Source organism: Panthera uncia (assembly GCF_023721935.1).
Source record: "Panthera uncia isolate 11264 chromosome A1 unlocalized genomic scaffold, Puncia_PCG_1.0 HiC_scaffold_16, whole genome shotgun sequence".
NCBI classification, from domain to species: Eukaryota; Metazoa; Chordata; class Mammalia; order Carnivora; family Felidae; genus Panthera; species Panthera uncia.
Window position 1 is genome coordinate 50,497,645 of NW_026057576.1, and position 27,656 is coordinate 50,525,300.

At 41.9% G+C, this 27,656-nt stretch overlaps 1 long non-coding RNA gene across 1 annotated transcript; it reads right to left on the reverse strand.

Moving 5' to 3' along the window:
- Positions 1-1,014: 1,014 nt before the first annotated feature.
- LOC125933890 (uncharacterized) lies at positions 1,015-14,471 on the reverse strand. The gene is made up of 3 exons (XR_007461141.1): positions 14,327-14,471; positions 7,353-7,438; positions 1,015-2,235 (listed from the first exon to the last, which is right to left on the reverse strand). It is a non-coding gene; the product is annotated as an uncharacterized LOC125933890 (long non-coding RNA).
- Positions 14,472-27,656: the final 13,185 nt, after the last annotated feature.

Here is a 27,656-nt window from a genome sequence, read left to right on the forward strand (position 1 = left end):
AATTGTGATGGAGGTTACCTATTTACTTTTTCCAAAACTTAGGAGGTAAGATATTTTAAAAGGGTAATTTTTACTTTATGAAAATTATACCTTCAACAGACCTTTCCCTAAAAGGAGACGTGTGTGAGTGGGTTTACACACCCATAGGTAAAGTGATAGCCAAGCAGCCTGCCTGCCGATGATGAGGACTGATCAGAGGGATTAGGTCATGCACCACGATTCCACTTAATTTCACTAGTTGACTCTATGCTCATAGGGCGTTTTATAAAGAACCGCCATCACCCCCAAACGCCATGAACCAGCACTGCCCCAACTCCCCCCAGTCAAATAAACCAAGCTTTTCACATTGTATTTGGTCTGGGTTTTGCGCTCTTTCCCTTTAAGTGTTAAATTGTCAAGTTGGTGGCCCGACCACCCCCATCTATCCTAAGATGTTTCGTTTGCCCCTTTTATAGGATCTTAAACTTAACCCGAGTCATTTTCTAAAGAGCGATAATGGAAGTGTTACGGGCAGATTGCGATGCACAAGTGCAGAGTAAAGCTTTTACTTAAATGGAACCTACCCACAAAAGGAAGAACCCCAACGTCACCGCAGCAGGGCCATGGCGGTGACGGCGGTGAAAACACTATTATCAGGAGGATTCATTTCCACCTTACTTTAGACCTTTTGCTGTAATTCCTCATATAAAAGTCTCTTTCTTTCCTTGACCATTAATACTGATAATTATATCTGTATTTCTTAAGAATATTATGAGTTGCCATTTCTGCATAGTAGCAGATTGAATTTATTCACCTTACGGATATATTATTATCACAGATAATAACTGCAGCATGATAATTATCATTAATTATTCATTTGGATTAAAAGGCAAATAGGCTTGTATTCAAGGGTCTTCCAGAGCACCGTTCATTGTTCCCGAGCCCTGTGTGCCAGTGTGACTAATTCATACTCTTTTCTGAGCCACTGTTGACATCTGACGGGTCCCATATGTATTTATTTGAAAATATAATAAAAGGAATAAGTACACCGTTTCGGGATGGAGTCACTAAAATAGACATATGGTTTCTTCTTTGCCCTTTAAGTGAGGGTGTGCAATTGTCTGTTAAAACCAGGCCGCCGTGAGCATTGCTTCGGTAGATGTGTATGTATTTCCTTTCTTTGCATCCTTGCCTCGGACTATTTAAGCTCATATAAGCCTGTATATTTACATAATAGCTTTTTGCAAAAATAATAATGTGGTGAGTCATATAGTTCATCCTTCATTGAACAAAATGTTTTTAGCAGGGTTGTTTGTGCTTGTGTTTGAAGCTGACTTCAGTTTAATATGCAAAAAGAGCCTCTGCAAAGTTTGGAAAATCCGTAGAGAAATCAGAAAGAGAGAGGAGACAGAGAAAGAGGGGATGATACGTCTTACAAATGTGACTGCTTTTTGGTGGTTTGTTAGTAACATACCCCAAAATTGAGACATGTATATATTCGCAGAGTCTCTTTTATTTCTTCTCTTGGTCTTAGTCCTGATTTTTTTTTTGTAACCTGCCATTCATATTTATACGTTTAAAGTAGATATCAAATGATGGTTTGAAGACTATGCCAGGAGAGCTAATATTAACATAGTCTTGAGTGTCCTTGACGTAGTTGGAACTACCTTTTGAAATGACAGTGGAGTTTTTTTCTTTGTCTCCATTGGTGATGCAAGAAAGGAGCTGATATTCTGCACTGGATGTTGCTTTTGAAAGAGACTTGTGCTTGTATTTGTCAAGATACTTTCATGCCGCCCTTCATTTTCTCCTCGTGACATTCCTCTGGGATACTGTAGGGCACTAGCATTATTCCCATCTATAGATCGGGAAATTGGGGGACCAGAAGAGTAAGTGGTGTTCAATTAGGGGTACACGGTGGTGGGACTAAATCAGGAACCCACGTCTCCAGACTCATCACCCCTCTTTCTGTGCCCCTCTGAGCACTGCTGTGAATCCTCTTACCCGGAAGATGAAGAAACAGGGAAGAACTTTGAAAACTCTGCCAGATGGAACTGCTGCAGATTTCAGAGCAGGAAGGGACCCCAGGAGCGGCAGCTGTGAGGCTTTGCAGCCCCTATCAGTGCTGACAGTGGGGCCCCTCCTATTTTTCAGCCGGTCCATTTAGGTGCAGTCACTCACGTCTGACAAAGGGGCGACGGTCAGAGACAGCTCTGTGAGCAGTAGACGCACACTGTTGTAACGCAGGCTGTATTCCTGAATAGAAATCTCATTTTTAATCTATCATACTTAGAATAATAATAATAAGTACTCAAAACACCATATGCCAATAAATGCATTAAGCGAATTTCAGGCACTTTGCAAAGAAAATGGGTGCCCAGGCAGCTTTCCATCACTAAAGAGTTGTTTAGGAAGAAGTCCCAATCTATGAGACATTTCTCTCTTTGACAATTAACAAAGTAGAAGAGGGGCACCTGGGTGGCTCAGGCGGTTAAGCCTCTGACTCAAGTTCAGCTCAGGTCATGATCTGACTACTCGTGAGTTCGAGACCCACGTCAGGGTCTGTGCTGACAGAGCAGAGACTGCTTGGGATTCGTTCTCTCCTCTCTATCTCTCTGCCCCTCTCCTGCTCACGTTCTCTCTCTCTCTCTCTCTCTCTCTCTCTCTCTCTGTCTGTCTCTCTCTCTCTCTCTCTCTCAAATAAATAAACTTAAAAAACAAGAAAGAAATAGAGCTTGTAAACATTTCTTCTTGGGGATTTGGACTTTAACTTTACCATCCATCTACTCATCTTACAAGGATTTATTGACTACCTATGATATCAAGCTCTATTCTAGGTACCGGGGATATAACTCTGAATAACACAAAGCCCCTGTGTCTTAGTTCAACCAGGCCCCTGTAACAGTGTATCACAGACCAGTGGCTTATAAATAATGGAAATTTATTGTTCACGGTTCTGGAAGCTGGGCAAGTCCAAGATCAAGGTGCTGGCAGATTTGGTGTCTGGTGAGAACCCACCTCCTGGTTCATCAACAGCCATCTTCTTACCGTGTCCTCACATGATAGAGGAGATGAGGGGGCCTTCTGGGGTCCCCTTTTATAAAGGCACTAATCCCATTCTTGGCAGTGTCACTGTCGTGACCAAATCACCTCCCAAAGCCCCGCCCCAAATGCCATCTTACTGGGGGTTTGATTTCAACATATGAATTTGGAAGGAACATAAGCATTCAGTCTATAATACCCTGCCCTTGGACAGGATGCATTTGAGTGGGGCAGAAAGACGATGCACAAATATTGCATATTTCATAGTAGTGACAAGTGATATGCAGAAGAAGAATGTAGAGAAAGGCAGTAAAATGGACAGGTGTTGATTGGGGGCAACACATGATGGGGTAGAGAGAAGGCAAAACCAAGGGATGTGAAATGAGAGATGAGCAAAGATGTTGTTGCGTGTAGACTCTGGGGTCATCCCAGGGGGAAGGCCCCAAATGCAAAGGGATTCACGTGAGTGCGGGTGTTCAAAAGAAGAATCAGAACCCACAAAGCATCATGCGCCAGATAAAAATGTTCTTGCCGGTGATATTTAATTTGTTGTCAGCCTCTTTAATTTCCCTCTGAACATTTTTCTCTCTTCCTCTGAATAGGATTCTCTTCTGGCTGAGTCTCTTTGATCTGATTGTTTATGTATTTCTTTTTGGCCATGTTATGTTGACATTTCTGTCAACTCCCTGAAATCCGGTTCTAAAAATGGAATATTCTTCTAATAGTCATGATCACTTGAATATAAAATAACCTGGCACATGAGAAAACAGAGCCATGAATTACAACTGCTTTACAATTGAATTATGTTAAGTTTTGATGGATTGGAGGAAGAGGCCAAATTACATGAATTCTCGCTCCTGATGCTTTCCCTTTTTCTGAAAGGAATGCTAACTTTAAATCCATCAGGCTTATTTAAAAAAGACTAGCTAAGAGCTAGCGTTTCCTGAAAGCTCACATTACATAAGAGGCTCCACTGAGCACTCGGCATGTTATTTCTAACCTGCACATAATCCGATGCAGTGCACATCATTACCCCCATTTTTCAGGTGAGAAAGCTGAGGTTCAAGTAGAATCACTAAGGCAAAGTTGTCTAGCCAAGTTTCCATTGTTCCAAAGTTGTGCACTTAACCATCATCTCTTCATTACAGTGGGGAAATAACAAGCCTTCTTCAGCACGGGGATGACGTAGATTTCTGTTTCAAACAGAGAATTCCGGCAACAATGGAAAGGATGGATTGGGGAGGGATGACTGTGGGGTTAAGACAAGTGGGAGATAATTTCAGTTCAAGAGACAGACCTTAAACGAGCAGCATTGTCAATAGTGGTTCCGGTAACAATCAGCCAGCCTCTAGAGGACACGTATGGACTCTGCTATCCAAAATCAGGTGAATCTGGGTAAAAATGCCTATTCAAATGAGCTACAGAGTAATAACTTGACCATGTTTTATATAATCTTCCTGTAGCAGAAGAACACTGCCCTCTATTGCTTTTTGTCTCTTGGCTCTCAGTGGTCCAACCTGTACCAGGAAAAGAGGTGCCATCAGTCAGTGGGCAAATTGGTTGAAGAGTTTGAAATGTGCCCCTGGATGATCAGTAAAAGGTCCCCATCTAAACGGTCAGCTCACCACAGGTGCTCAGGAGTCTCACCCAGTTCTAGAACTCATACAGGCTTTAGCTCTCTGCCCCGACAAAAGTGATAAAGAGGCTCTGATATGTTTGTACAATTGCACAATTTTCAAACTTTATTGAAAATGTTAGTAACTGTAATTCAGTTCCCTAATCTAAATCGCCATACAGAATGTGTTGAATATACTTATTTTGCCTTGCTCTGGAAAAGATGGAATAATTATGAATATAAATGGTTGCTGCTTCTTTCATGTAAAAAAAAAAGACATTATATACATATAAGTCAAACAGAGTATAAGAGAGAAATAGATGCAGTGTAATAATGATGAGAAACCATAATATCTGCTTGGAGGTAGATGCGAAATTGCCACTCATTACTCGAATGGCGAGAAAGTTAGTAGGCAATTAGCAACAGCAAATGCCAAGTGGAAGGATAATTTGTAAGACAACAATAAACACAGTCTATACCAATGAGTCAGAAAGAGGGAGGAAGCAGAAGAGCCAATAAAACAAGCAGAGCAGGCACAGGAAAGACTGCATTTGCACCGTGAGAAAATAAAACAAATCTTCTCCACTCCTCATCATGACTTCCAGCATTTTCAGTTTGCGGCTTGTTCGGGACTAGCAGTGGCAAGAGCCAAGCTTAGAAAATTATAGTAATAATAAGCCACACTGTGTGAAAAAGCGTGCTTTCCACCAACTAAACATCACCAGGACCTATTCACAGGGCAAGGCAAGCCCTTTTAGAGAAAGGGAAGCTATGAAAATAGAAAGCAATGATTCAGCCCTTGAAAATCAAGGAACAAATAATTATATAATCAGTGAAGAAGGACCTGAGGGGTGTAAATCAGTTGGCTCGGCTACATCCACACACACAGGAAGTAATTACAGTGAAGAATTTTTAAAATTAAGAAACGCAGCGATTGGAAGGATGATCTCTGCACATCTAACATGTCCACTGATTCCCGGCGCTCACCTGACCTGACACGTTCTGGACCTATCAAAACGTGTCTTAGTCTCAATGATTTTCATAATCTTCCCCCATAATCTATGCCTTATGCAGAGAAGCTTTTCATACATGTGTAGATAGGACTATGTGTGTGGATCATATGTACAGTGAATGAAGTCTGCAGGTAGTAATACATATAAACATTTCTTAAGCAATGTAAGTTGTCGAAGAAATGCTTAAGTGCGTACTTTGCTACTCACTTTGTATGTGCTATCTCATTTAATCCTTACAGTCCTATAAGCTGGGTGCTATTATTTCATACCTTATATATGAGGACACACCCTAAAATTTTAATTTCTTGCTCAAGGTGAAGCTGGATCTTAAAGTCAGATCTGTCAGATGACTAAATGTGAATGCATAACAATAGAGAAGGACAATATACATTATAGTTGAGAAGAGCATTCTAGAACCCGGTGTCAGACAGACTGAACTAGAATCCTGGCTCTGTTCATGCCCTGCTTCTATTTAAAATCATTCAGCAGCTTAGTTCACTTAATCCTCACAGCTGCCCTATAAGGGAAGAATGATGATGGTGATGATGCAGATGAGGACGGTGATGATTAAGGTGACGATGACAAGGATGTGACAGAGACAGGGGGTGGTGGTGATGATGACGGTGATGATAACGATGATGGTAGGGAGGATGGTGATGATAATGATAATGTCCATTTTCCAGAATAGGCAAACTGAGAGGTTAACTAACCTGTTCAGAGGCAGCTGGCTAAATAAGAAGCTAAGTTAATGTTGACCAGAAAGCCTGTGATTTTACACATACTACTAAAATCCTGGAGCATTCCCCATCTAAGGGCCATCAGTCACGTCTCAGCTGTACTGGCTTCCTAACGCCGCATAACAAATTTAGCTGCCTCAACACACGTGCATCATCTCACACTTTCCGTGAGTCAGGAGTTTGAGTGCAGCCCAGCGCTTAGGGTCCACAGCTCAGGATGTCACCTGGCTGCGGTCTGGGTGTCAGCTGAGCCACTTTCCTTTCCGGAGCACAAGGTCCTCTTCCAAGCTCATGTGGTTGTTGGCAGAATTTAATTCCTTGTGGTTGTAGGACTGAGGTTCCTGCTTTCTTGCTGGCTATCAGCCAGGCACCTCTCTCAGCTTCCCGAGACCCCCACAATTCTTCACCGTTTGGCCCACTCCCAGACCCTCTAGAAACATGGCAGCTACTGATTCAAAGCCAAGAGGCAAATCTTCCTGACTTCTGGTCTTTTTTAAAGAGCTTGGCTGATAAGGTCAGCCCACCCAAAATAATCTCCCTCTGGGTTAACATGAAGTCAGTTGATTAGGAGCCTGATTTACCTATGCAAATTCCTTCCACCTTTGTCATACAATGTAGCAAAATCATGGGAGTAACATCCTATCAACTTTGCTATATTCTATGGATGGAAGTAATTGACAGGTCTCGCCCTCAAGGAGGGGCATTACACAGAGGGCCATTACCCTCAAGGGAGGGGCATTACTTAAAGACACGGTTCACTGGGGATCTTCTTGAAGTTATGCTGACCACAGCAACTTTGACATTACTTTCTTTAGGATTATCTGCTGTTCTCTGCAGTGGAGTTACTCTCTAATTCCCATGTGCCTTCCCGTACTTTCCAGTCATAGAATTTATCCGAGAGTAATGTCATGGCTTACTCCCCACTATGTGTCAAGCCCTTTCCGCCAGAGATTTTCTCTTGCTCACCGTGGTAGTCTCAGCATGGTTCTCAATGCATGTGATGAACAGGAACAATGATTATCCAAACAGCATTTCTTCAGACATATTAGTCCCTGCCAATGAATAAGGTTCAAAGGTCATGTTATCTTCTTGGATTTTTATCCAGTTCTCCTATTCAGCCAGTATTTTCACAGACATATCTAATAACTTAAAGGTCTACATTGCACTAACAAATAACAAGCGTAACAAACACATGATAGTTTTCACATCATCACTAACAGCGGATTTCTGAGTCATTTATTTTCTCGCTGTTTTCTAGGTGAAATATGCCCACGTTTGCAATATGAACAATACTTTCCAGTTTCACAATGCCTTATTAAAAAAGAAATCTTCAAAGTAAATCCTTCCGTGTTATATAAATGGATTAAAAACATAGATTTGCCTCATTAAAGGCCGGAAAAGTAGTCCTTGAATTCAGGGTTAAAATGAAAAAAGTGCAAGCCATGGAAAGATGATATTACCACAATGCTATAAAATACCTACAGGCAAGGAAGTCTGTGAGGAAAACACAATAGAATTTTTGGTAACAAAGTAGAGGGCAGAGTTGAGGTGATAGAAAACAGATCCGTAAGGGAAGAATGTTTTCAAGTCCCAAACCATGATTCTACCATGTCTTGAGATAAGCAATTCAACAGTACAGGGAACCTGTGAACTGACATTTATCATTCACTTAAAAACCCACAGTGCTATGTGTTTGCATTCAGGGGTAACTTGAACCACATACTGTTGCCCTTAAAAATATATTGGAAATTGATCTTAGCTTTTTCACAAGTGGAGGCACAGAATCATTTGAATATTTTTTCAGGTTATAGCTAAAACTCCCTCAAGTTTGACTATTTTATTTTAGTCTTCATGTGTGGAAGGAACCACCGTGTGGACACTATTAATAAGAGTCCTTTGCTCTATTTCTAGGTGAGTCTATCACTGGGATAATCACAAAAGCGCGCCAGCTCTATAATTATTTAAGACTAAAAAAGATACGTTCAGGATTTGGACGACATTCAAACTATTGCCTACAGCAACCTTTTTAAAAAGTTCTAAGGAGACTCCATAACCAGTTTATTGCTCCATTAAATAAAAGTATATCTTTTCCCTGACATGACTTCGGGATTCTCTCTTAGTGACCTAGCATCAAGATTCCCAAAGAGAAGGCTTGTAAATCATGCATGAAAATAAATGTAAGTCCAAATGCTCTGGGCTGCTCAGAGGGGGGACAGGAGCAAAGGATGGAGAAGAAGTCTGTTGGGTCCTTTAAAACGTCTGACAATAAATAAATGAAAATAAGAAATGGGCCCTATAATACCAGAGTTTATGTCTTACTTTGTGTCCTATCTTTGTTCGCAGGCAGAGCCAGAATATGCTCTGTACCCAGCCATTTGTGTTTAGTTGAGCGAGAGGGAAAGGAAGAAACTCAAGGGCCAACAAAGCTTTTGCGGGCAGAAGAGAAATTGGCCGTATAATGATATCTCAGATCTATATTTGTCAGCCTATTACAGTAAACTCTGCTCTCTACTGTCTATTAATAGTTGGCACTTCTGCAAAACTGTAGTTCAAAGATAGCCAATGTCCATAATGATGACCCGAGGGCTGCAGGAGCCCAGAGGGCTTCCTGCCCCATCCAAAGAGGTCACAGGCCTCTTGTGTCCTGAGCTCCAGCCATTCCAGACAGGTTTGCCCTCTCCGGCAACACATCCTGGGAGGGAGTTCTATGCCTTCCTTGCCATCCATTCTAGCAGCTGAGAATTCCTTCCCCTGTTAGCACAGCACTATGCCCAGAGTCAGGGGCTCCATCAAAACGTGCTGAATTAATGAATGGAAGTCAATGCTCTAGGAATTTTTATCCACTGACACTTATTTTAACTCCTCGGACTACAGTGGAAGGCACTTGCCTACCACCCGTATCATTGGTGATTTTCTTCCGAATGCTTGAGAATTTCCGCCTTTCCTGCCTACAATGTACTAGCATGTTGCTGTACTCTGTCCAAAGGCCTGTCATAAGTTACCTCGTACATCCCGTCCTTTATACTCTCAGTGTCTACAGTTGTACCTGGCACGTGACAGGTGCTCAGTAAACAGATACTGGACAAATGGATCAAGAAGTGAATGAATGAATTGCCTCTACCACAATGTCTTTCCTGGATTGCTGCGAGAGATCCTTCAACAGACCCACTACTTACATACTTTACTCTAAATTGCATTAGTCATTATTTCCCAGACATACCTAGATTTTTCCCTATTTTTCCTCCTTCTTCAGGGTCCTCAAGTTTGACTCTATTCTTTTCATTCTCCAAGGCCTAGTTCAAACCTCCCTTCCTCCAGGAAGCCTTCACTGATAACCTTGGCTATAGTCTCCCCTACTCCAAACTCTGCTACTGCTGAGGCTGATCCTTTACTCCATTAATTCTCCTTACAAAGAAACCTGAAAATTAAATGTAATGAGTAAAATTTTATTTTAGGTATTCTAGTGTTTTATGTTTCAGATGAAAACAAATTTACATTTAATCACAGAAATTTGGGATGTTTGGGATAATGCTGCTTATTTTCTAATAAAAGCAGAAGAATGAGAAAATGAGTATATTAACTTTACCCCAAAGTCTGACATTCACTCTCAGCGTTACATAATCAATTTAATTTTATTTCTTCAAAGTATGAAAACAATTACTGATGTAAAAATTTTGGGGCACCTGGGTGGCTCAGTCGGTTAAGCGTCCAACTTCGGCTCAGGTCATGATCTCACGGTCTGTGAGTTGGAGCCCCGCGTCGGGCTCTGGGCTGATGGCTCAGAGCCTGGTGCCTGTTTCAGATTCTGTGTCTCCCTCTCTCTCTGACCCTCCCCCATTCATGTTCTGTCTCTCTCAGCCTCAAAAATAAATAAACATTAAAAAAAAATTAAAAAAAAATTTTAAGGCACTTTGTTAATCTGCTGAATTTTAATTTTTAAAATAGACAGCTTTCCCAAAAGCCTAATAGGCAAAAGTCTCACCTTTGGATTTTTGAACAAATATCACGGCATTTCATGTATTTAAACGTGTACAATTGATTCGATCAGTGAATGTTTCTTACAAGGTTTGTAAATGGCATGTGCAACAAAAGTTGTTTTTTTTTTCCCCCAAGATAACCCAGTTAGGCTTGACAGCTTGTTTACAATAGTACCCTGAAGACACATTCTACGGTGCTCAACTATATAAATATACATTTGAGATATACACTCTGGCTCGTAACATTTGTTAAACATCTGAAACATGAAGTCAATCCGGTTAGTGTGTTCTTTGTACCTCTTTAAATAGTATGAAGGAAATGGATCTCTAGACCTCACAAGTGCATCTATATACTCCTACTTCAATTGACATATACCACTGTGAAAATCAGAAAATAATTCAAAGACCTCAATAAAGAGAAAAAAATGGGGGATCCAAAGACACATTCTGGAAATACATGGCAAGCAGAGATAGAACACCAGTTATGAGAAATATGAGGGAGGGGCAGGGGTGCCTGGGTGGCTCAGTCGGTTGGGTGCCTGACTTTGGCTCAGGTCATGATCTCACGTCGTGGGCTTGAGCCCTGCATTGAGTTCTGTGCTGACAGCTTGGAGCCCAGAGCCTGCTTCAGATTCTATGTCTCCCTCTCTCTCTGCACCCCTCCCCACTCGTGCTCTGCCTTTCTCTGTCTCCCAAAAGTGAATAAATATTAAAAATTTTCAAAAAAATATATGAGGGAGGGGCATAGGGCAAAGGTCCTCTGTTAAATCATACTCCTAGACCATTAAAGCCAAATTTTCCACCATTAAGAATTCATTCCTTTGGATCAAAACATCCCATAGGAATGCTCTGTTAAAATGTGAACATTACACAGACTATTAATACATATTGGCTATTAGTATCATAGGCTCACCACACCAGTCAAGAATATCTCTGTAAGACCAAGAATGGGTTTCACTGAAGACTTGTAACAAGAGTGAAAAAAAATGGAACGTTCATGGCTCTGCTCCCATCGCTTTCTTAAGAACCCCAGCTCTCCCAAGATTCCTTCAGAGCAGACCTGGGAATTCTGAAAAGGGGCTTTCAACCACATTCCAGGAATCCCTCTTCCTGGTTATCATTTTGGTCATCTTGTAGCTGTAGACAACCAAAGAAACAAGTGTGCTGTGAAGGCACCAAGGCTCTGTGATGAAGGTCTCAGCCATCCAAAGATGATGGCTTTGCTGCCCGTCCTTTGAGGCTGTGGCTGCTGATGCCTGACGCTGAAGGAATTCACATCTTTCCTAGAAAGTCATCTTTCCTCTCAGCCAAAGCTCTAGCCAACCATTTCTTCTTCTATCTTGAATCTTAATATATCAGCATTTTACAATTTTGTTCACTATTTTATTATAACTCCTGTGTCCCCGTGCTCTCGGTTGAACTATTTGATTTTCATGGATGACTCAATGGTCAAAATACAGAAACTTCAATAAGCTTGCATATAATTCTATTGGGTGTGGGGAATTAAACTTATTTAAATTCCCCAAGCATTAACTCACTATCTCATCTCATGTTTTGGTCTTCAACCACCTTTCAGCAATTTTTATGTTCTTTTTTTCCATTTGAAAACCATTCTCCTTGATGAAGAAAATAGAAACAAACTGGATTAAAGAGTAGGTTGGCTCTTTCTTTGATATGTGTTAACATCATAACATCTTTGAACAGCAGACACATCCACATTTTTCTTAGCCATTTTTAGCGATCTTGAACATTAATAAACTTTTATCTTGTACTGATCTACAACCATTGTGACTCAGATCTTAAAGGTTTGTGCCTATCTTCTATATTTTTTTCTTAGTCATGAGTTCCTTCTGTCTTATTTGGTATATTACAAAATCTGAACTCATGAAGGAGCTAATTTTATAACTATTTTAGGTGCTTTAACCTTCAATCTCCTTTCCTTCTCACTTAAGTTAGTCCCACTTGCAGAGTCAGAATTACATATTTATTTAAACTTCCCATTCCCTTTAAAATCATATTCTCTTAAAGAGTCCATGAGGTTTCTCTAGTTTGGGGAAGCTGTTTTCATGGGAGACAAAATGGTACGAGGAAAAGGACACAAACTCTGGAGTCTGAAAATCTATGGCCATCTTCTAGCCTGGCTAGTGCAGAAGAGATGATGCATAAATATCAAATAAGTGAATGAATGAATGAATGAATGGTGATCTCAAACAAGTTAATCCCATTGAGCCTCAGTTTTCATATCTGTAAAATGGTAACACAAGTATCTATTTTAGAGGCCCATTGTCATAAGTAAATGAGCCATATTATCTCTAGGAGCATTTCTAATGACAGCATTTTTCTTTTTAGCTTTGCAGAAGTTCCAAGCTCACCCTGGGATTTAGGTATGCTCATAGGGCTGGCTGTCTTGACATCCTTGTAGAGTTGGTTGGCTCTCTTAACATTTTTAATCTTTCATTTTTATTAAATTAATATATGCACATACTTTAAAGATTCACCCAGGTCTATAAATTTTGTTAATAAGCAGCTGTTGTTAGCACCTTCCCCCCAGCACCCTCAACTTCCCCTTCTTCAGAGGTAACCACTTTTAACATTTGTAGCTGATTGTGTTGGTATTTACCTGTATATTCTAAATGACACGCTTACGTTGCTTGTACTCGATATTTCCAGCTCTGGACATTATCTATTGACTCCCCACATGGAAGGTTAGCACGTTACACTCTTCCCTTCCTAGTCTCCGCCATACATAGATGCCCACCTCTCACACCCCAGCCTCTCAATATAGTTATTTTAAATGTTTGATTACATTAACATTCAGCATGGACATTATTTTGAGTCTGCACCATTCAAGGCTAAGCCGTGGGATCAATGGTAATTACCTTTACTTTCCTGCATATTTTAAATTGTTTCTGGCAATTAAAATTGTCTTATCTATTTTCCTAGCTTTCTGTGTTCTTGTCACAGATTCATTTCAAACTTAACACGTCCCAGATGAACACTCTGGACATCCACTCCCCTGCCCAAATGATTCTTCTCCCAGTCTCCCCATCTCTGTGAATGGCCCTCGCTCTAATCGCTGAAATCACCCTTACTCTTACTTTCCCTTCACCCCTTACATTTGACCTGCATGCAGGATACATTCAGAATAGATCTTGAATCTATCTTCCCATCTCACTGCCACCCACCAGTGCAAGCCCTTTCTTGCTTCCCTTAGCCTTTGTCATAGAGTTCTATCATTGGTATTTCCCCTTTCACTTTCCTCCATCCCCAGTGCGATCATCATACAGCAAAAGGCCCTTCAAAAACTGCAAACAACACCATTCTGCATCCACTAGATGAACTTCTCAGTGGCTTCCCATTGTATTGCAAGTGAAACCCATACAAGGCCCACTCTGCTCCAGTCACACTGGCCCTCTGTGAGCTCCGCGGAGCACGCATATCCCATTCTAGCAGCTGGGCTGTAGCTGTTCCTTGGGCTTAGATGCTCTTGTTCCTTCTCACCCTGCAGTCACTCCCCAAGGCCCTGCCTGCTCTGTACTAAAGCAGGTTCTGCCCAGAACTATCTTATCAGTCTGCTTACTTCCTTCGTAACGCCAATCACAATTAACCTATTTAAATTAAGTCCATAACTGCAATCATTTTATTTGTTTATTTAGTTGCTCACCATGTAAACTCCATGAAAACAGGGGCTTTGTCCCTTTTGATCCTCATTGTACTCATGGCGCCATATAATGCATATTTGAATTCTTAATGACTAGATGTTAGAATATAAGGAATGGCTACGTTTTGAGTGTTTTTATTTTAGAAGGACAAATAGCAAATTTGAAGTTTGGTGCTTGTGGTTTCCACGTAGATGTGACAGCTGTGGTGGTAGAATTCACCAGAGTCAGAGCTAGGGGGAAGAGGAGGCCAGTGCGTTGATGAGTGTAAGGATGTATCCTGTTCAATACTTTCGACACTAACCTGTAGGAAGAGTAGACCACACGCTCTTCAGGTCTGCGTGCGGCATAGGACCGGGTGGTGTGGCTGGAGTTCTGGAAGACAAGGAGAACTTGCGGTGATCTCAGGTGGCCAGGGTGGCGTCAGCAGCGGAGCTGGAAAGATGCTGTTTGACCTGAAAAGGGGAGACAGAGACCTGCTGGAGTCCAGGGAGCCATGCGACTGCAAAGGGGAAGGGGAAATGCTTCCTTAGCAGTGCTTTGTGAAGTGTGGCTGCTGTTGTTAAAAAGCACTCGGACAACCTTATTCATTTACTCTTCTGCCTGCTGTGACCGAGGCCAGTTCCTGTCCATAAGAAATTCACAGCCTTACTTTTAGCTGTTGCAGCTGGGATATAGGCTCCAGACATAGGCAGGTGACAGTAACACGCTACCCTGTGATCCCGTGGACCCCATGCGGCTTAGGGTGTCCTAAGCCTTCTTCTGGTGTCATATCTTGGGAAATGTGTTGTTAGGCTATAGGATTTTCAGAGGGGAGACAACTCGGATGTCAAGAATTCTAGAAGTTAGAACTTCTGATAAAGAACGGCAAAGGGAAACGGAGCTGTTTAACCCAGGAAGAGATATGAGTTGAAAAGAACCAAGAGGCCCTTCACACGGCATGAAAGTGCTCTGTAACAAGGACGGTGGTCCCTTTGGGACCGTTCTGAGCACTGGGACCAGTGTGCACAAGGGGCAGTGCGGAAGCGAGATGCCGCCCCAAGGAGAGGTATGTTGTGACAAAGACGTGCCACTTCTCCACGGTCGAACAATGGCTCAAGCACCCTGGCAAAGGCGTGAGCCACTGTTACCGGGGTTTGCAAGCATCTCCAGCACGCCCTTCCGCCGTTCACAGGTGTGCCGTGGGTGGCTGGTGTTCCTAGGGTGGCTGCTGGCTCTGAAGGCAGTGATGCTAAGCCAGGGGAAAGCCCACAGAGGCCCAGGCAGGATAAGCCTCTATTCAAAGACAGTTAGAGAGAGCATAAGTTAAACCGCTTTTCTGTTTGTTCGAAGATTTACTTCTGTACATTTATTCTCTATGGAAACAGGGGAGCTGGCACGTGCAACGTTCCTCATAAAGCTCTCCTATTATCATTGATCAAGCTACCTGGCTGGTGGTCATAAATGAATAAACAGATATAAATCCCCAAATAAGCAGACACTCCGTTCTGTTTTTATATACCACTAAATGCTTTTTTTTTTTTTTTTTTTTTGGCCACATCCTGTAATAGCAGAGGAAGTCTTAGATGATTTGATAATACAAACAATTAAGTCGGGAACCTTTTCCTAATGAAAGGAAATTATAGATATGTGCTTTTCTGGCAGCCTTTAGTACTTCACACTACCAGCCGCCTCTCTCCTCCACCAAACACACACACACACACACACACACACACACACACACACATGGTTTCCCTTGTAGGAGTCAGTTGAATTTGGCTCAAGTGCATTCACTGATGTCTTCATCCCAGCACTCACACTCAACTTGCCCTGATAAAAATGTTTTTATTAATAACCTAAAAATTTAATGAGAGCCCTGTCTTTAAAAAAATATCCAGTGCTCCTTTTACACTAAATTTATAATGAGCCTTTGGGAAATTTCTGAAGTTCTTACACACGTATTAATTCCCATTAATTAACTTAAAGGCTGCAATGCAAATAAAAACAGTTCCCATCTTTCGAAAGGGCAGGGCTCTGAGTGGGAGAAGGATCCCTGACTCAGGATGTTTCCCGTGCTCCCGTGAGCTGCTGACTGCTCCTTGATTCTGGCCTCCCGCTAAGACCAACACTGAGCTCCAGTAAGACTGAGTGGAAGTTTCCCAAGAAGCTGGCACTCTCTCTCCTCAGTAGCAGGCCAGGAGCTGCATGAGGTGACGGAAAGACCAGACACAGGCTAAGTTCAGATCCCAACTCTGTCTTATGTGGCCTTACACAAGTTATTTACTACAGTGAGAAAGTAAAGTCGTATGCCACAACAACAGTTCACGATGGTTGTGCAGGCATTTCCCGATTCTCCTGTTAACATTAGAAATATCTAAGGGATTCCCTCAGCTCCACTTAGGAACTGGCAAAAGTGACATTATCCCCATTTGCACCAGAAGAAAAACGCAGGTGAAAAGTTAAAGGATTTCTCCCCAAACGTGAAGCTCTGAGATGCATGGAACTATATTTCACAGGAAAGAAACAAAACAACCCAGCTCTTGCTTCTATGAGGCAAAGATAATATCAATGGTTCCCTAGCCCTAGGGTAATCTGAAACAGAGCTGCACCAGGGCTCTTGCTTAGCAACACGCCCCTCCCCAAACGCACAGCCACGCCAGCTTTACTCAAACACCGCATGGGGACAAATGGCGGAGTCAGAATTTGAACCTGGCATTTGAGAGCTGATGCTTGGGCCGCTAAACCCTTCCTCCAGCACAATAGCCTCCTAGAAGGAGACCGCAGGCAGACATTCTTCATCAGCGGGCTGCTGAACACTGCGGCTCTCTGATTGTCCTCCAGGAAGCTCTGCCTCACGAGGGGAAGTAATTATGCACCCAAGGAAGGCAGAGGACGTACTCTGTACGCTTTCGGCATGGGGAGGGATTACAAGCACTAGCACTGTGTTAGAACAAGTCTCTGGCAATCCACTCTTCCACGATGGGAGGGCCCCGACACAGCCCGGCAGGTTGCAGCCATGAGGCAGAGGGCTTTCGCTGCTTTGCGTCAGGGCCCAGGGAAAAGCAGACAGGAGAGAGGGAAGAGGAAGATGAGGAGACTGAATATTGGTTTTCTTAAATGGAAAGTAGCTACAAGTTAAAAAGTTGCTTCAGAAACACCAGGGAAAAGAGAAACATATACAAGCTTAATTAATAGAATTCAGATGAAAGAAGGGTAAAGCAATGAAATATTCATTATAGATCTCATATAACTATGATGGAAAACAAACTCAATCGAAAGATGCATTAGAGAAACAAAACCCTTAAAAATTAAAAAAAATTTGGAGGAGGGGTGCCTGGGTGGCTTCGTCGGTTAAGCGTCCAACTCTTGATCTAGGCTCGGGTCATGATCTCATGGTGGTGAGATAGAGCCTCGCTTCAGGCTCCGCACTGAGTGTGGAGCCTGCTTGGTATTCCCTCTCTCCCTCTCTCTCTCTCTCTCTGTCCCTCGTCTGCTCACGCACACATGCTCTCTCACTTTCTTTCAAAATAAACAAACATTAAAAAATAATAACAATAAATTTAAAATGTGGACAAAACAAGAAAAAGCCAGCAAATGGTTCAAGCGTAGGTTCAAGGTTTCCTGGGGCTTCCTGGGCATTTGAATGATTTGCAAGTGGCAGAGCACACATTTGTGAAGCAGACAGTATGGGTCATGGCAGATGTTGTAGATGAAAACTGGACAACAGGATGTCTCTGTGTCCAATTCAATTCACATGCTCCTTGATGAACTGAAGACAGAAAATTCTGGAATACAGAAGAAAATAAAACGGAGCTGGGGAATAAAAATAATGATGACAATAGCAATTATAAAAATAGCTAACGTTTTTGTAAAATGTTCTCAGGTGCCCGAGAGCATGCCAGGCATTTTAAATGCATTATCTTGCTTATTCCCCGTAACAACACAACGTAAGAAACAGGTTCCACCATCATCCCAGTTTACAGGTGAGGATAAGAAGATTCAGACAGATAAACTTGTTCAAGGTCACAAAATAATTAAGTGGCAGACGCAATGTTTGAATCCCATTATCTGCCTGACTTTAGTGTTCGAGCTAATAAAATTTATATAAAATTTCAATCATTGTGTACCCTGTGCTTCTCCTCAAAAGCTCCTGAGTACATGTATATTTAAAATCGCAGTTTCCTTTTTTTTTCTTTCCAAAAGCCATCTTCTAAAAATAATAGGTAAATTGCAAACTGTAAACTTTATCATCATGCTTATGAGGGATGTGGAGGTGGGGGCACCTAAAAGATGGGCCGGGAAACTGAGTTATGAATTTATATATTAAAAGATTGAGAAAGTTTTCCTTTGATTTGCATTTTTATCTGAGCTAATTGATGCTTTGGAAAACTTGGAGTATTTCAAAGAGCCAGCCTTTTTTAAGTCCAGGCAAATCCTCTCGTGTTTCTTTCCAGATTGCTCAGCCCTATCTCTCCAGCTCTCTCAAGACATTAATATGTAATCTCTCCACCAAGCAAAGGATCAGGTCATATAGTGAGTCACAGCACCTAGTAACACAAGTACTTATCGGATGAAAAAGATTGATCATCCTCCTCCCACCTTCCCCATAGCTGCACTTTGGGATTTGCTATTTCAACAAATCAAAGAAAAGTATTTGCAAATCATGTGGTGTTCTCTGTGTGTATTCGATTCAGAGAAGAAACACTCTCCCCTCCCATGATAATCATCAATAATCTCAAACCACAAAGAAACAGAATCCAAAGCAGATGGACGCCCACAAGGAAAGGAAAAATGCTTCAGCCCTAGCAGTTTAGACCATTCTGGCAGAGAGACTTAGTGGGAACCTAGAGTGACCACTTCAGTGTGGCCCCAGATACGTTCTAGAAATCTCTCTTCCTTTGCAGTGGAGGGGATGGCAGGAGGGTGGGGAGAGGGCAGAGGTACCCCATCCTGTCCAGGAAAGACCTGAAAGCCTTAATACTGTCATCCAACCAGGGGGTGTTCACGAGATTGAAAATAAGTCAAGAGGGGAGCCTGGGTGGCTCAGTAGGTTGAGTGTCTGACTCTTGATTTTGGCTCAGGTCATGATCTCACAGGTTCATGGGTTCGATCCCTGCATTGGGCTCTGTGCTGAGAATGCAAGGCCTGCTTGGGATTCTCTGTCTCCCTCTCTCTCTTCCGCTGCCCCACTCATGCGCTCTCTCTCTCTCTTTCTCTTTCTCTCTCCCTCAAAAATAAATATATTTTTTAAAAATATTAAAAATGGTTTAAGAGTGTGAAATCCGGTTTGTATATTCAAAAATTCAAACCGCATTTTAATCATCTCATGTTATAACCTTTGTGCTAATTATTACACACACTCCTCTCCCACCCTCTCAAAGAGGTCCTAAACTGCCATCAGCCCTTCCTGAATCCCATACCTTCATCCCAGCATTGGCCACTTCTGCAGAGAATCCTGCTTATTGAGCAAAATTCTCCCAGTGCAAGCATATTAACTACGCCCAGGAATTAGCCCTTCCACAGACTATAAGAACTAAGCTCATGATTGGATAGTGACAGCTCGTTCATCAACTTCAGTAGATCAAGGAAGGCCAGTCTTCTAGTCTGTGCATTTGGCCCTGGGAGCACAGGAGATGCTTTTTCCAGGAATCCATTCCATCCTACACCCCTCAGGAGCCCCCTGCCCACTGGAAATCCCCACCTCCCATCCCAGGCAGGGCCTTCAAGCGGTAGTTTTCCATACAGAGCCACAGAGAAAAGAACTGTACAATTTAACCATCGGTCACTCCCCAGAAGACTCCACTTTTACCTGTCTACACTTTCTCCAGGAGCCAAAAAGAAATGAGCACATTAACCTGGTTTATTAAATTAAACAATGAAATACATCCAAGCCTTCTTCCTTCTCATTCAGTGTATGTTTTTCCTCAAGCGTATGAACTGGCTTATCATTTACTTCAATATCGTCAGAAGCACCCATAAACAACAACAACAACAAAAATCCTACAAAATAAAGTCGTAGCTATAATAGGGGAAATTTTTTTTCCTTGAAATTTCTGAGATTCTAAGTCTAACCTCTTTGATGTTCTACCCACCGTGTTAAGTAGTTCATCACAACCCCTTTTTTTCTTATTATATATAGTTTTAATACCCCAAGAAATAAAAGTGCTGAACTCTATCTGATATTTTACTGAACTCCTGAACTATTCTGAGCTAAGTATGACAGATGCCCTAATGCTTGAGCTAGGGAAGTTGTTCTTTTAGTTCACGCATGGAACATTTCCATTAAAAACCAAAGACCTCGCTTCTAACCTTGGCAATGCCTTCTCCATATGATTAATTATTTTTATGTGCACTGTCGTCCATTAGGGAAGTGTCAGTGTGCCTCGGGACCCAGATGCCTTTACATGGATTATTTTGCCCACTTTGTTTTCCCCTCTGTCTTCATTCAGCAAAATAAAGAATTACATTTCTTATATACTTTTATTTTAGATATTCTGTGAAGTTATTATGAATTTTACACTTTAAACTGGGATACTATTCGGTAGTAGTCTCTTGAAGGATTCTGTGTTAGTGCCACTGAACTTCAAAAATAGAAAATTAAAATAGAAAAATTCAATCAGGAAAATCTGGTACAACCATTTAGAAACAATTTAGAAAGAAAACAAGTCACATATAGTCTTTTGTCATTTGAGGATCACTATGACTTTTCTATTTATATAAATAGCATTATCTGCCTTATATATACCCACAGGCCATTAAACTATACTCTTCAGAATTTTTGCCTATTCTGTTCCAAAGCTTTTATTCTCACTTCAGAAATACATTGTTCAGTTGAATCCCAGGAGAAGACAATCGGTGATCTCTTACTGTGAAAGTAAAATTTTTCTGTATGTTTAGTAGAATATTTACAAAGAGCTGAGTATTTTAAGTAGGGTAATATTAATAGTTTTATAATTGAGTTAATAAACAAACTCACTACAATTTCTAATCTAGTTCTTATTCTGAAAGACAAAAAACTGCATCTCTACCCAGCAAGCAAATATACAAAAATGCCTCTTTTTTTTTTTTACTTTATCTTGTTCCTTGAAATTCCATTATGGTGATGACTCTCGCTCAATAATTTGATTTTCCAGCCACAACTGTATACAAAGTTTAAAATGTATGGACATTTGTATCATCTTCTCTCTATTTCGGTCAAGATCTCTGGTTTATTTTAAAGGTACTTAAAATGCTTGGTGTTTTTTTTTTTTTTCTTGTATTAAAGATTTTGAAGTTGTTAGATTAATTGTGGCTTCTTACTTTCTCATGTTGTATTGAAGAAAGAGGAAAAGAAGAAAGAAAAAAGAGGGAGGGGAGCAACACATTATCATGATTATTGTTATTATTATTTATTAAGAAGTGATTACGTGTTAGGCATATGCTAGGCACTTACATAAATCATTGCTAATGCCCTCATCCACACTGTCGCTTCTCTCATTTTGCATTTAAGGACATAGTGACTCAGGAAAGGCCATCGGCATATCAGAAGCCACGCAGCTACTAAGTGGCAGAACTGAAAAGGTCTCTCTCCACTTTCTGGTTCAAGCCCACAGGGCCCCCCTGAGGACCTCCGCGGCTCCCACACCAGCTGTCAGACGGTCACTCGGAGCGTCACAGGAGCCTCTCAATCCCACACTCAGAAAAAGCCTCAGCCACCCAACTCTCCAAGAAGTTAATATTGGAGCTTAATTCGTCTGGCTTAAGGCTTTGATAGGGATCAAATTTCAAATGTCCTGTGGACAGAACTAATAAGTGGGGGGGCAAGGGGGACTAACTTTTCCTGCAGGCCTATCATGCAGCAGGTGCAGGAAGAACAGGTGCCCCTTGAATCGCTGTCCCCTCTCACCTGCGAGCCTGTGGGCCTCCCACCACCGCAACACTCGTGGCGGGAAAGAACATCGGGACCCGTTTGGTGAAAGGAGGGTGGACAAGTTTAAGAATAATAACGAAAAGTAACAGTTGCACCACTCTTGTTAATAATTAGCATGGCTTGGGGCGCCTGGGTGGCTTGGTCAGTTAAGCGTCCGACTTCGACTCAGGTCATGATCTCACGGTCCGTGGGTTCGAGCCCCGCGTCAGGCTCTGTGCTGACAGCTCGGAGCCTGGAGCCTGTTTCAGATTCTGTGTCTCCCTCTCTCTCTGCTCCTCCCCTGTTCATGCTCTGTCTCTCTCTGTCTCAAAAATAAATAAACGTTAAAAAAAATTTAAAAAATAAATAATTAGCATGGCTCATTGGGAGGAAAAAGCAAAAGGCTTAAAACTAGACTGTCACAGGGCACCTGGGTGGCTCAGCTGGTTGTGTCCCACTCCCGATTTCAGCTCCAGGCATGATCTCTGGATTGGTGAGATGGAGTCCCGTCAGGCTCTAGGCTAATTTCAGATTCTCTGTCTCCTCTGTCTGCCCTGCCCCTCCCAGGTGTGGTTTCTCTCTCTCTCTCTTTCTCTCTCGAAACAAACAAACAACCTGCCACAGGCCAAAGCCCCCCACCTTAGGGGGCCCTTTAAACTCTTCACTTTCTGTATTTCCTCTCCAATTCTGTGTCTGTGAGCATATGTATAAACATGTATTTATTGAATATGGAAAGAAATATAATTAAAATGTAAATGCCTCATGCCTTATCCCTAATCCAGTAACTCCTCCCCTCAACCCCAAATGAATATTTTTATTATGCTTCCATTCAGATTCAAACAATTTCTGTGTGTCCAAAGGCTAACTCTGCGTCACATTTCATGGAAAAAAACCAAGCACATAAGACACACAGGAAACGCAGTAAGGATGCAAGTAATAACCAGCTTATGTTGACCAAAAAGGTAACGAAGGATAAATAAAACAGAAAAACTTAGGCCAAGATTAAAACACACCCAACGTAAGGAAGGTCTAGCTTCCAGTTGTTTGACAGCAGTGCCTACGAACTCTTCTTCAACATAAGTCAGAAATCTCACGATTTCACCCATTTGATCCTCACCACATCCATCAAAAATTATACTGCCGCTTCCAAAAAATAAGATCAATCATTGTCTGGAGCTTAGAACAAATGAGAAAAATGAAAGGAGATATTTTAAGCAACTAATATGCTTGAATTCATTTATTCGGCACTTTCTACTTCAGGCTGACGCTGAAAACACACCCATGTCAGTGATTGTTATCCACATACCCACACGAGAACACTAAGATTAAGGAAACAGCAACTTGCCCAAAGTCATAAGCAAGGGACAGAGGAAGGAAGACTTCCAATTCAGACCATCCGACTCAAAATCTCATATACATAACGCCCAGCCTTCATAAAGTGTTGTTTTTCTGTTTTAAGGGAATCAAAGGTAAAGGGAATTAATTTATGCCATTTTATATCTGAAAGTCCTCTAACCCTATCGCCTTACAATACTACTTATGCCATAGCCTGAAAATCCCAATCAAGTGTAAGCAATCAGAAATTATAAACTATAGGGGCGCCTGGGTGGCGCAGTCGGTTAAGCGTCCGACTTCAGCCAGGTCACGATCTCGCGGTCCGTGAGTTCGAGCCCCGCGTCAGGCTCTGGGCTGATGGCTCAGAGCCTGGAGCCTGTTTCCGATTCTGTGTCTCCCTCTCTCTCTGACCCTCCCCCGTTCATGCTCTGTCTCTCTCTGTCCCAAAAATAAAAAAATAAAAAAAAATAAAAAAAAAAGAAATTATAAACTATAAACTTTTATTTCATGAGACCCGGAACTTCAACTATCTCTCACTGATGAATATAATCTTTCAAAATAAAATGTCTCTAGGTCCATTTGATTCTAACAGTTTGGGGAAGTTACTAGAGGATTTTAAGCAGGAATGTTTCGTAATTCCTGAAAGTGAAAGATCACATTAAGGACAAAAGGAGCAGTTCACAAAAGGACTGGGGTTCAGGGTGTGCACCCAGGACGATTCTGGAAAGATAAATTGATGGGGACACTGTGAAAAGCTTAATTTGCAGTCGTAAGGGGCTCCAACTTTGTCCTGGAGGCCATGGATGGAAAAAAGAAAAAAAGAAAGAAAAAGAAAACGCAAGGACTTTAAATTTTATTTTAAATGAGGGAGTGTGGCATGCTCAAGGTTTAACTTTTGAAAGGAAAACTCTGGTGGTATAGAGGAAGGATTGGTGAGGACGGTCATGGGCAGCAGAGAAAGCACTCAGCAAGCTAAGGATTAGTCCTTGTAAAACGATTCAAATGAGGGCCACTGGCTGCAGGGTGGAAAGGAGAGAACAGTTTGGGGAAATATCTAGGGGAAGAATTTTTTAAAATGGGTTATGGTTGGGAGCTGAGAGGGTAGAGGCCATAGAGAATAGTTCTTGTGTGACAGAGACGGGGGAGGGCCAGGTCTGAGGGGGAAGGCAACGCGTTCAGTCCGTGGCGCTTGAGTTGCTTTAGCAAAATGTACAGACATACAGGTGGGTGTCCCCGAGGCCTCTGAAAGTAAGAATCCAGAGCTCACAGTGAATGTAGGTTCAATAACTGGCCGTGTACACTATGCTCTGAAGAAAACCCCGGATGTCCGCAGGCCTTTGAAAACAGGAGCTGATTCTTTCCCTTCCATCACTGTGTTCACATCACACACTGTCTTCCAGTTTCTCCCTCCATACGTTAGAGGAGCCCCGGTGCAACTACAACCTCTCCGTCCCTGCACACTCTGCAGGATGCAGTAGCGAGAACACTATGAATACCTTTGTGATTTAAAGACCTGGTCTGTGAGAGGAATACTTCAATCCTTTGAGTGTAAATAATCCCATTTATCTCAAAGATATGTTTCCGAGTGTTTATTATGGGCCAGGCACCGTGTTTGGTGCTAGGAACAGCAAGCAAAAACAAATACAAATCGGGCCCAGAGAACTTTCCAGTTAGTGGGAAGAAACAGACTCCAAGCAAATAACCCCACAGAGGACGTCAGGGACCCTAAGAAGAGACGACACTTGGCAGTTCTGTGAGTGTGTGGAAGAGAACTGTCCTGGAGAAACTTCTCCCAAGAAAGTGATGTTTGCATCCGACTTTGAAGGCTGAGCAGGAGATGGCTGGAGAACAGCACAGAAGAAACCCCAGTGGTGAGGAGCTGAGTGAGGCCCGCGGCCATACACAGGGAGGCGGGGGCGGGGGGCATGCTGAGGAGGTGCTGGAAGTATGAGTGGGGCTTCAAGGCCTTATAACAAGTTTAGTCTTCAAAGCAAGAACAATGGGAAGCCCCTGGGTGTTGAGCAGACGACATGACCTGATTTTTGTTTTGGGAAACCCATTTGGTGCACAACGTAAAGGACAGATTGGCTCCCTTCTTGCCATGGTTAAAATGCGACCCAACGCCTCTCTTTGCCCAAATTGATTTTCTCGTCTGTTCATCTTAGCAGAATGCTTATAACCAGGCTCTGGCCAGGCTAGGGCAGACTTGGAAACAACTCACATTCGTTCATATAAGATACAAGCCGCCATCCCCCTAGTCCTGGGGACACCATAGCGAGAGTTGTTCAACGGCGATGATGGAAGAGCTTACTGCTCACAAATCCATGCCGAGGGGACAGGGTGCAACGAGAAAAATCAGTTCACTTGGGTTCTAGTTCTCTGACTGCCATTTTCTCAGTATAAAACCATGGGACAGTCCTGTGAAATGTTCCCACTACAGACACCTCATCTTTCAAATGCAGAACAAATGGACAGGCTCCCTTCTGCCCTCCTGGCTCTACTTAACAAATAATGAAGAAAGGGCAATTCTTAAGTCAAACCACTACCTTGTTCCACAAGCAAAGAAAAATGTGTTGATAACAACGAAATTTTCATGTCTCTGGATTCTGCACTTGAACATGTGGATAGAGATTCTAAAATGTAATACACTGGCCCTTTTCGGGATCTGTCATTTAAAACTGCACTCTTTACATGTGGAAATAAGTGCACGCCCACAGTCGCTTCTTCTGTTTATTATCTACCAAAAATACCCTGAAATCTGTTTGGGCTCCTAAAAATCCTGAAATAGGTGCACTGTTTCCTTTCCAGGTAAACCAGGTTTGCAAATGATTAACAGCCGGAAATGGGATTGGTACTTTCTTCCACAATCTCAAGTCCATAAGGAATATGTAGCTAATTTAAGCTTCATTGTATTAAATTGTAGAACACACCATAAAATACTGATACTACAACTTGCATCAAACAAGTAAACATTTGTTATGGGGACAGTAAAATTTACTTTTCACAAAAGGAGCCTACAGTAATAATGCATTCAATTCTATTTCCCAGAATGCTTCTTAAGTATGTTAATAAAGTCTTTATTGTGTCTGCTTATAAAAGTCGCCACCATTTCCCATTAGAAAGTCTCTGTTTATTCATCAAACATTTACTGACAGTGACTGCTGGGAGCAGCCTCAGATTTCCACTCCATTACACGTTTGTGGCATAAAGCACATTAATTATAGATATATTACAATATTCAACTCATTGAGGAAAAATTAGATGATCAAGGCTCATTTTCCTTGACAATAAGCAAGTTAATGAAAATACTAATTACCTGATGATGGAGTGGAGCCTCCAGGATTGAATGCTTAGCATCTGTAAGAGAGTTCTGTGAGTCTAGCACAGAATATTAAAGCCAGAAGCATTTGAAGTCTATGAGGTGGTCCTTGCAATTGTCCGGTGCTCTTTAATCAGAGGATAAAGGACAGTCAGAGATGAGGCAGAGTTTTTTAAGACATTTGGCAGAAGTCGTTGAAAAGCCACGCTCTTTACGGAAAAATGTTTAAACGGTATCAGCTGGAACACAAAGCAGCTTCATTTTAAATAATTTGCAGGGAGTTGGCTCATTGACAGCGAGGATATTGGCATCTCCCAGTTATCCATTTTGTTAAAATGTCAGAACTGGTTTCAGCCATTTTGAAATTTTAAAGAAGGAAACCTCCATTTGAAAACCCTCTTCTCTCAACTTCTAGACATTTAGACTGAACCATAATAAATTCCCAACACAAGAAAGCCGGTCCACATCCAGTCAGGAGCTTGGAGATCCTTAAGAAGAGGACTTTTCTTAATAAGCATGTGGAAAGGCACTCAACATGTGTTGTCACCAAGGAAATGCAACTTCAAATGACACGGAGATACCACCGCACACGTTTTGGGATGACTCACATCCAACCAACTGACATCAATTGCTGGCAAGAATACTGTACAACAGGAATTCTCATTCACTGCTGGTGGAAATACAGACACTTTGGAAGATACTGTGGCAGTTCCTTACAATGCTAAGCTTGGTCTTAACCTATGATCTCGCATACAAATACCCTTGGGTATTTACTGAATTGATTTAAAAAATTGTGTCCACATAAAAACCTGCACACAATGTTTATATTAGCTAGTGCCATATTCATCGAAAACTGGAAGCAACCAATATGACTTACAATAGATAAATAGGTAAATTAGACATCCACACAATGGAATACTCTTCATCAGTAAGAAAGGTAATGAGCTGTCAAGCCCCACAAAGACATCAGTGAATGTTAACTACATATTATGAAGTGAACTAAGCAGTCTTTCAGGCTACATATTGTATGATTCTAGTTATAGGACATCCTGGAAAAAGGCAAAACATAGAAATACTGTAAAAAGATGAATGGTTACCAGGGATTTGGGGGTG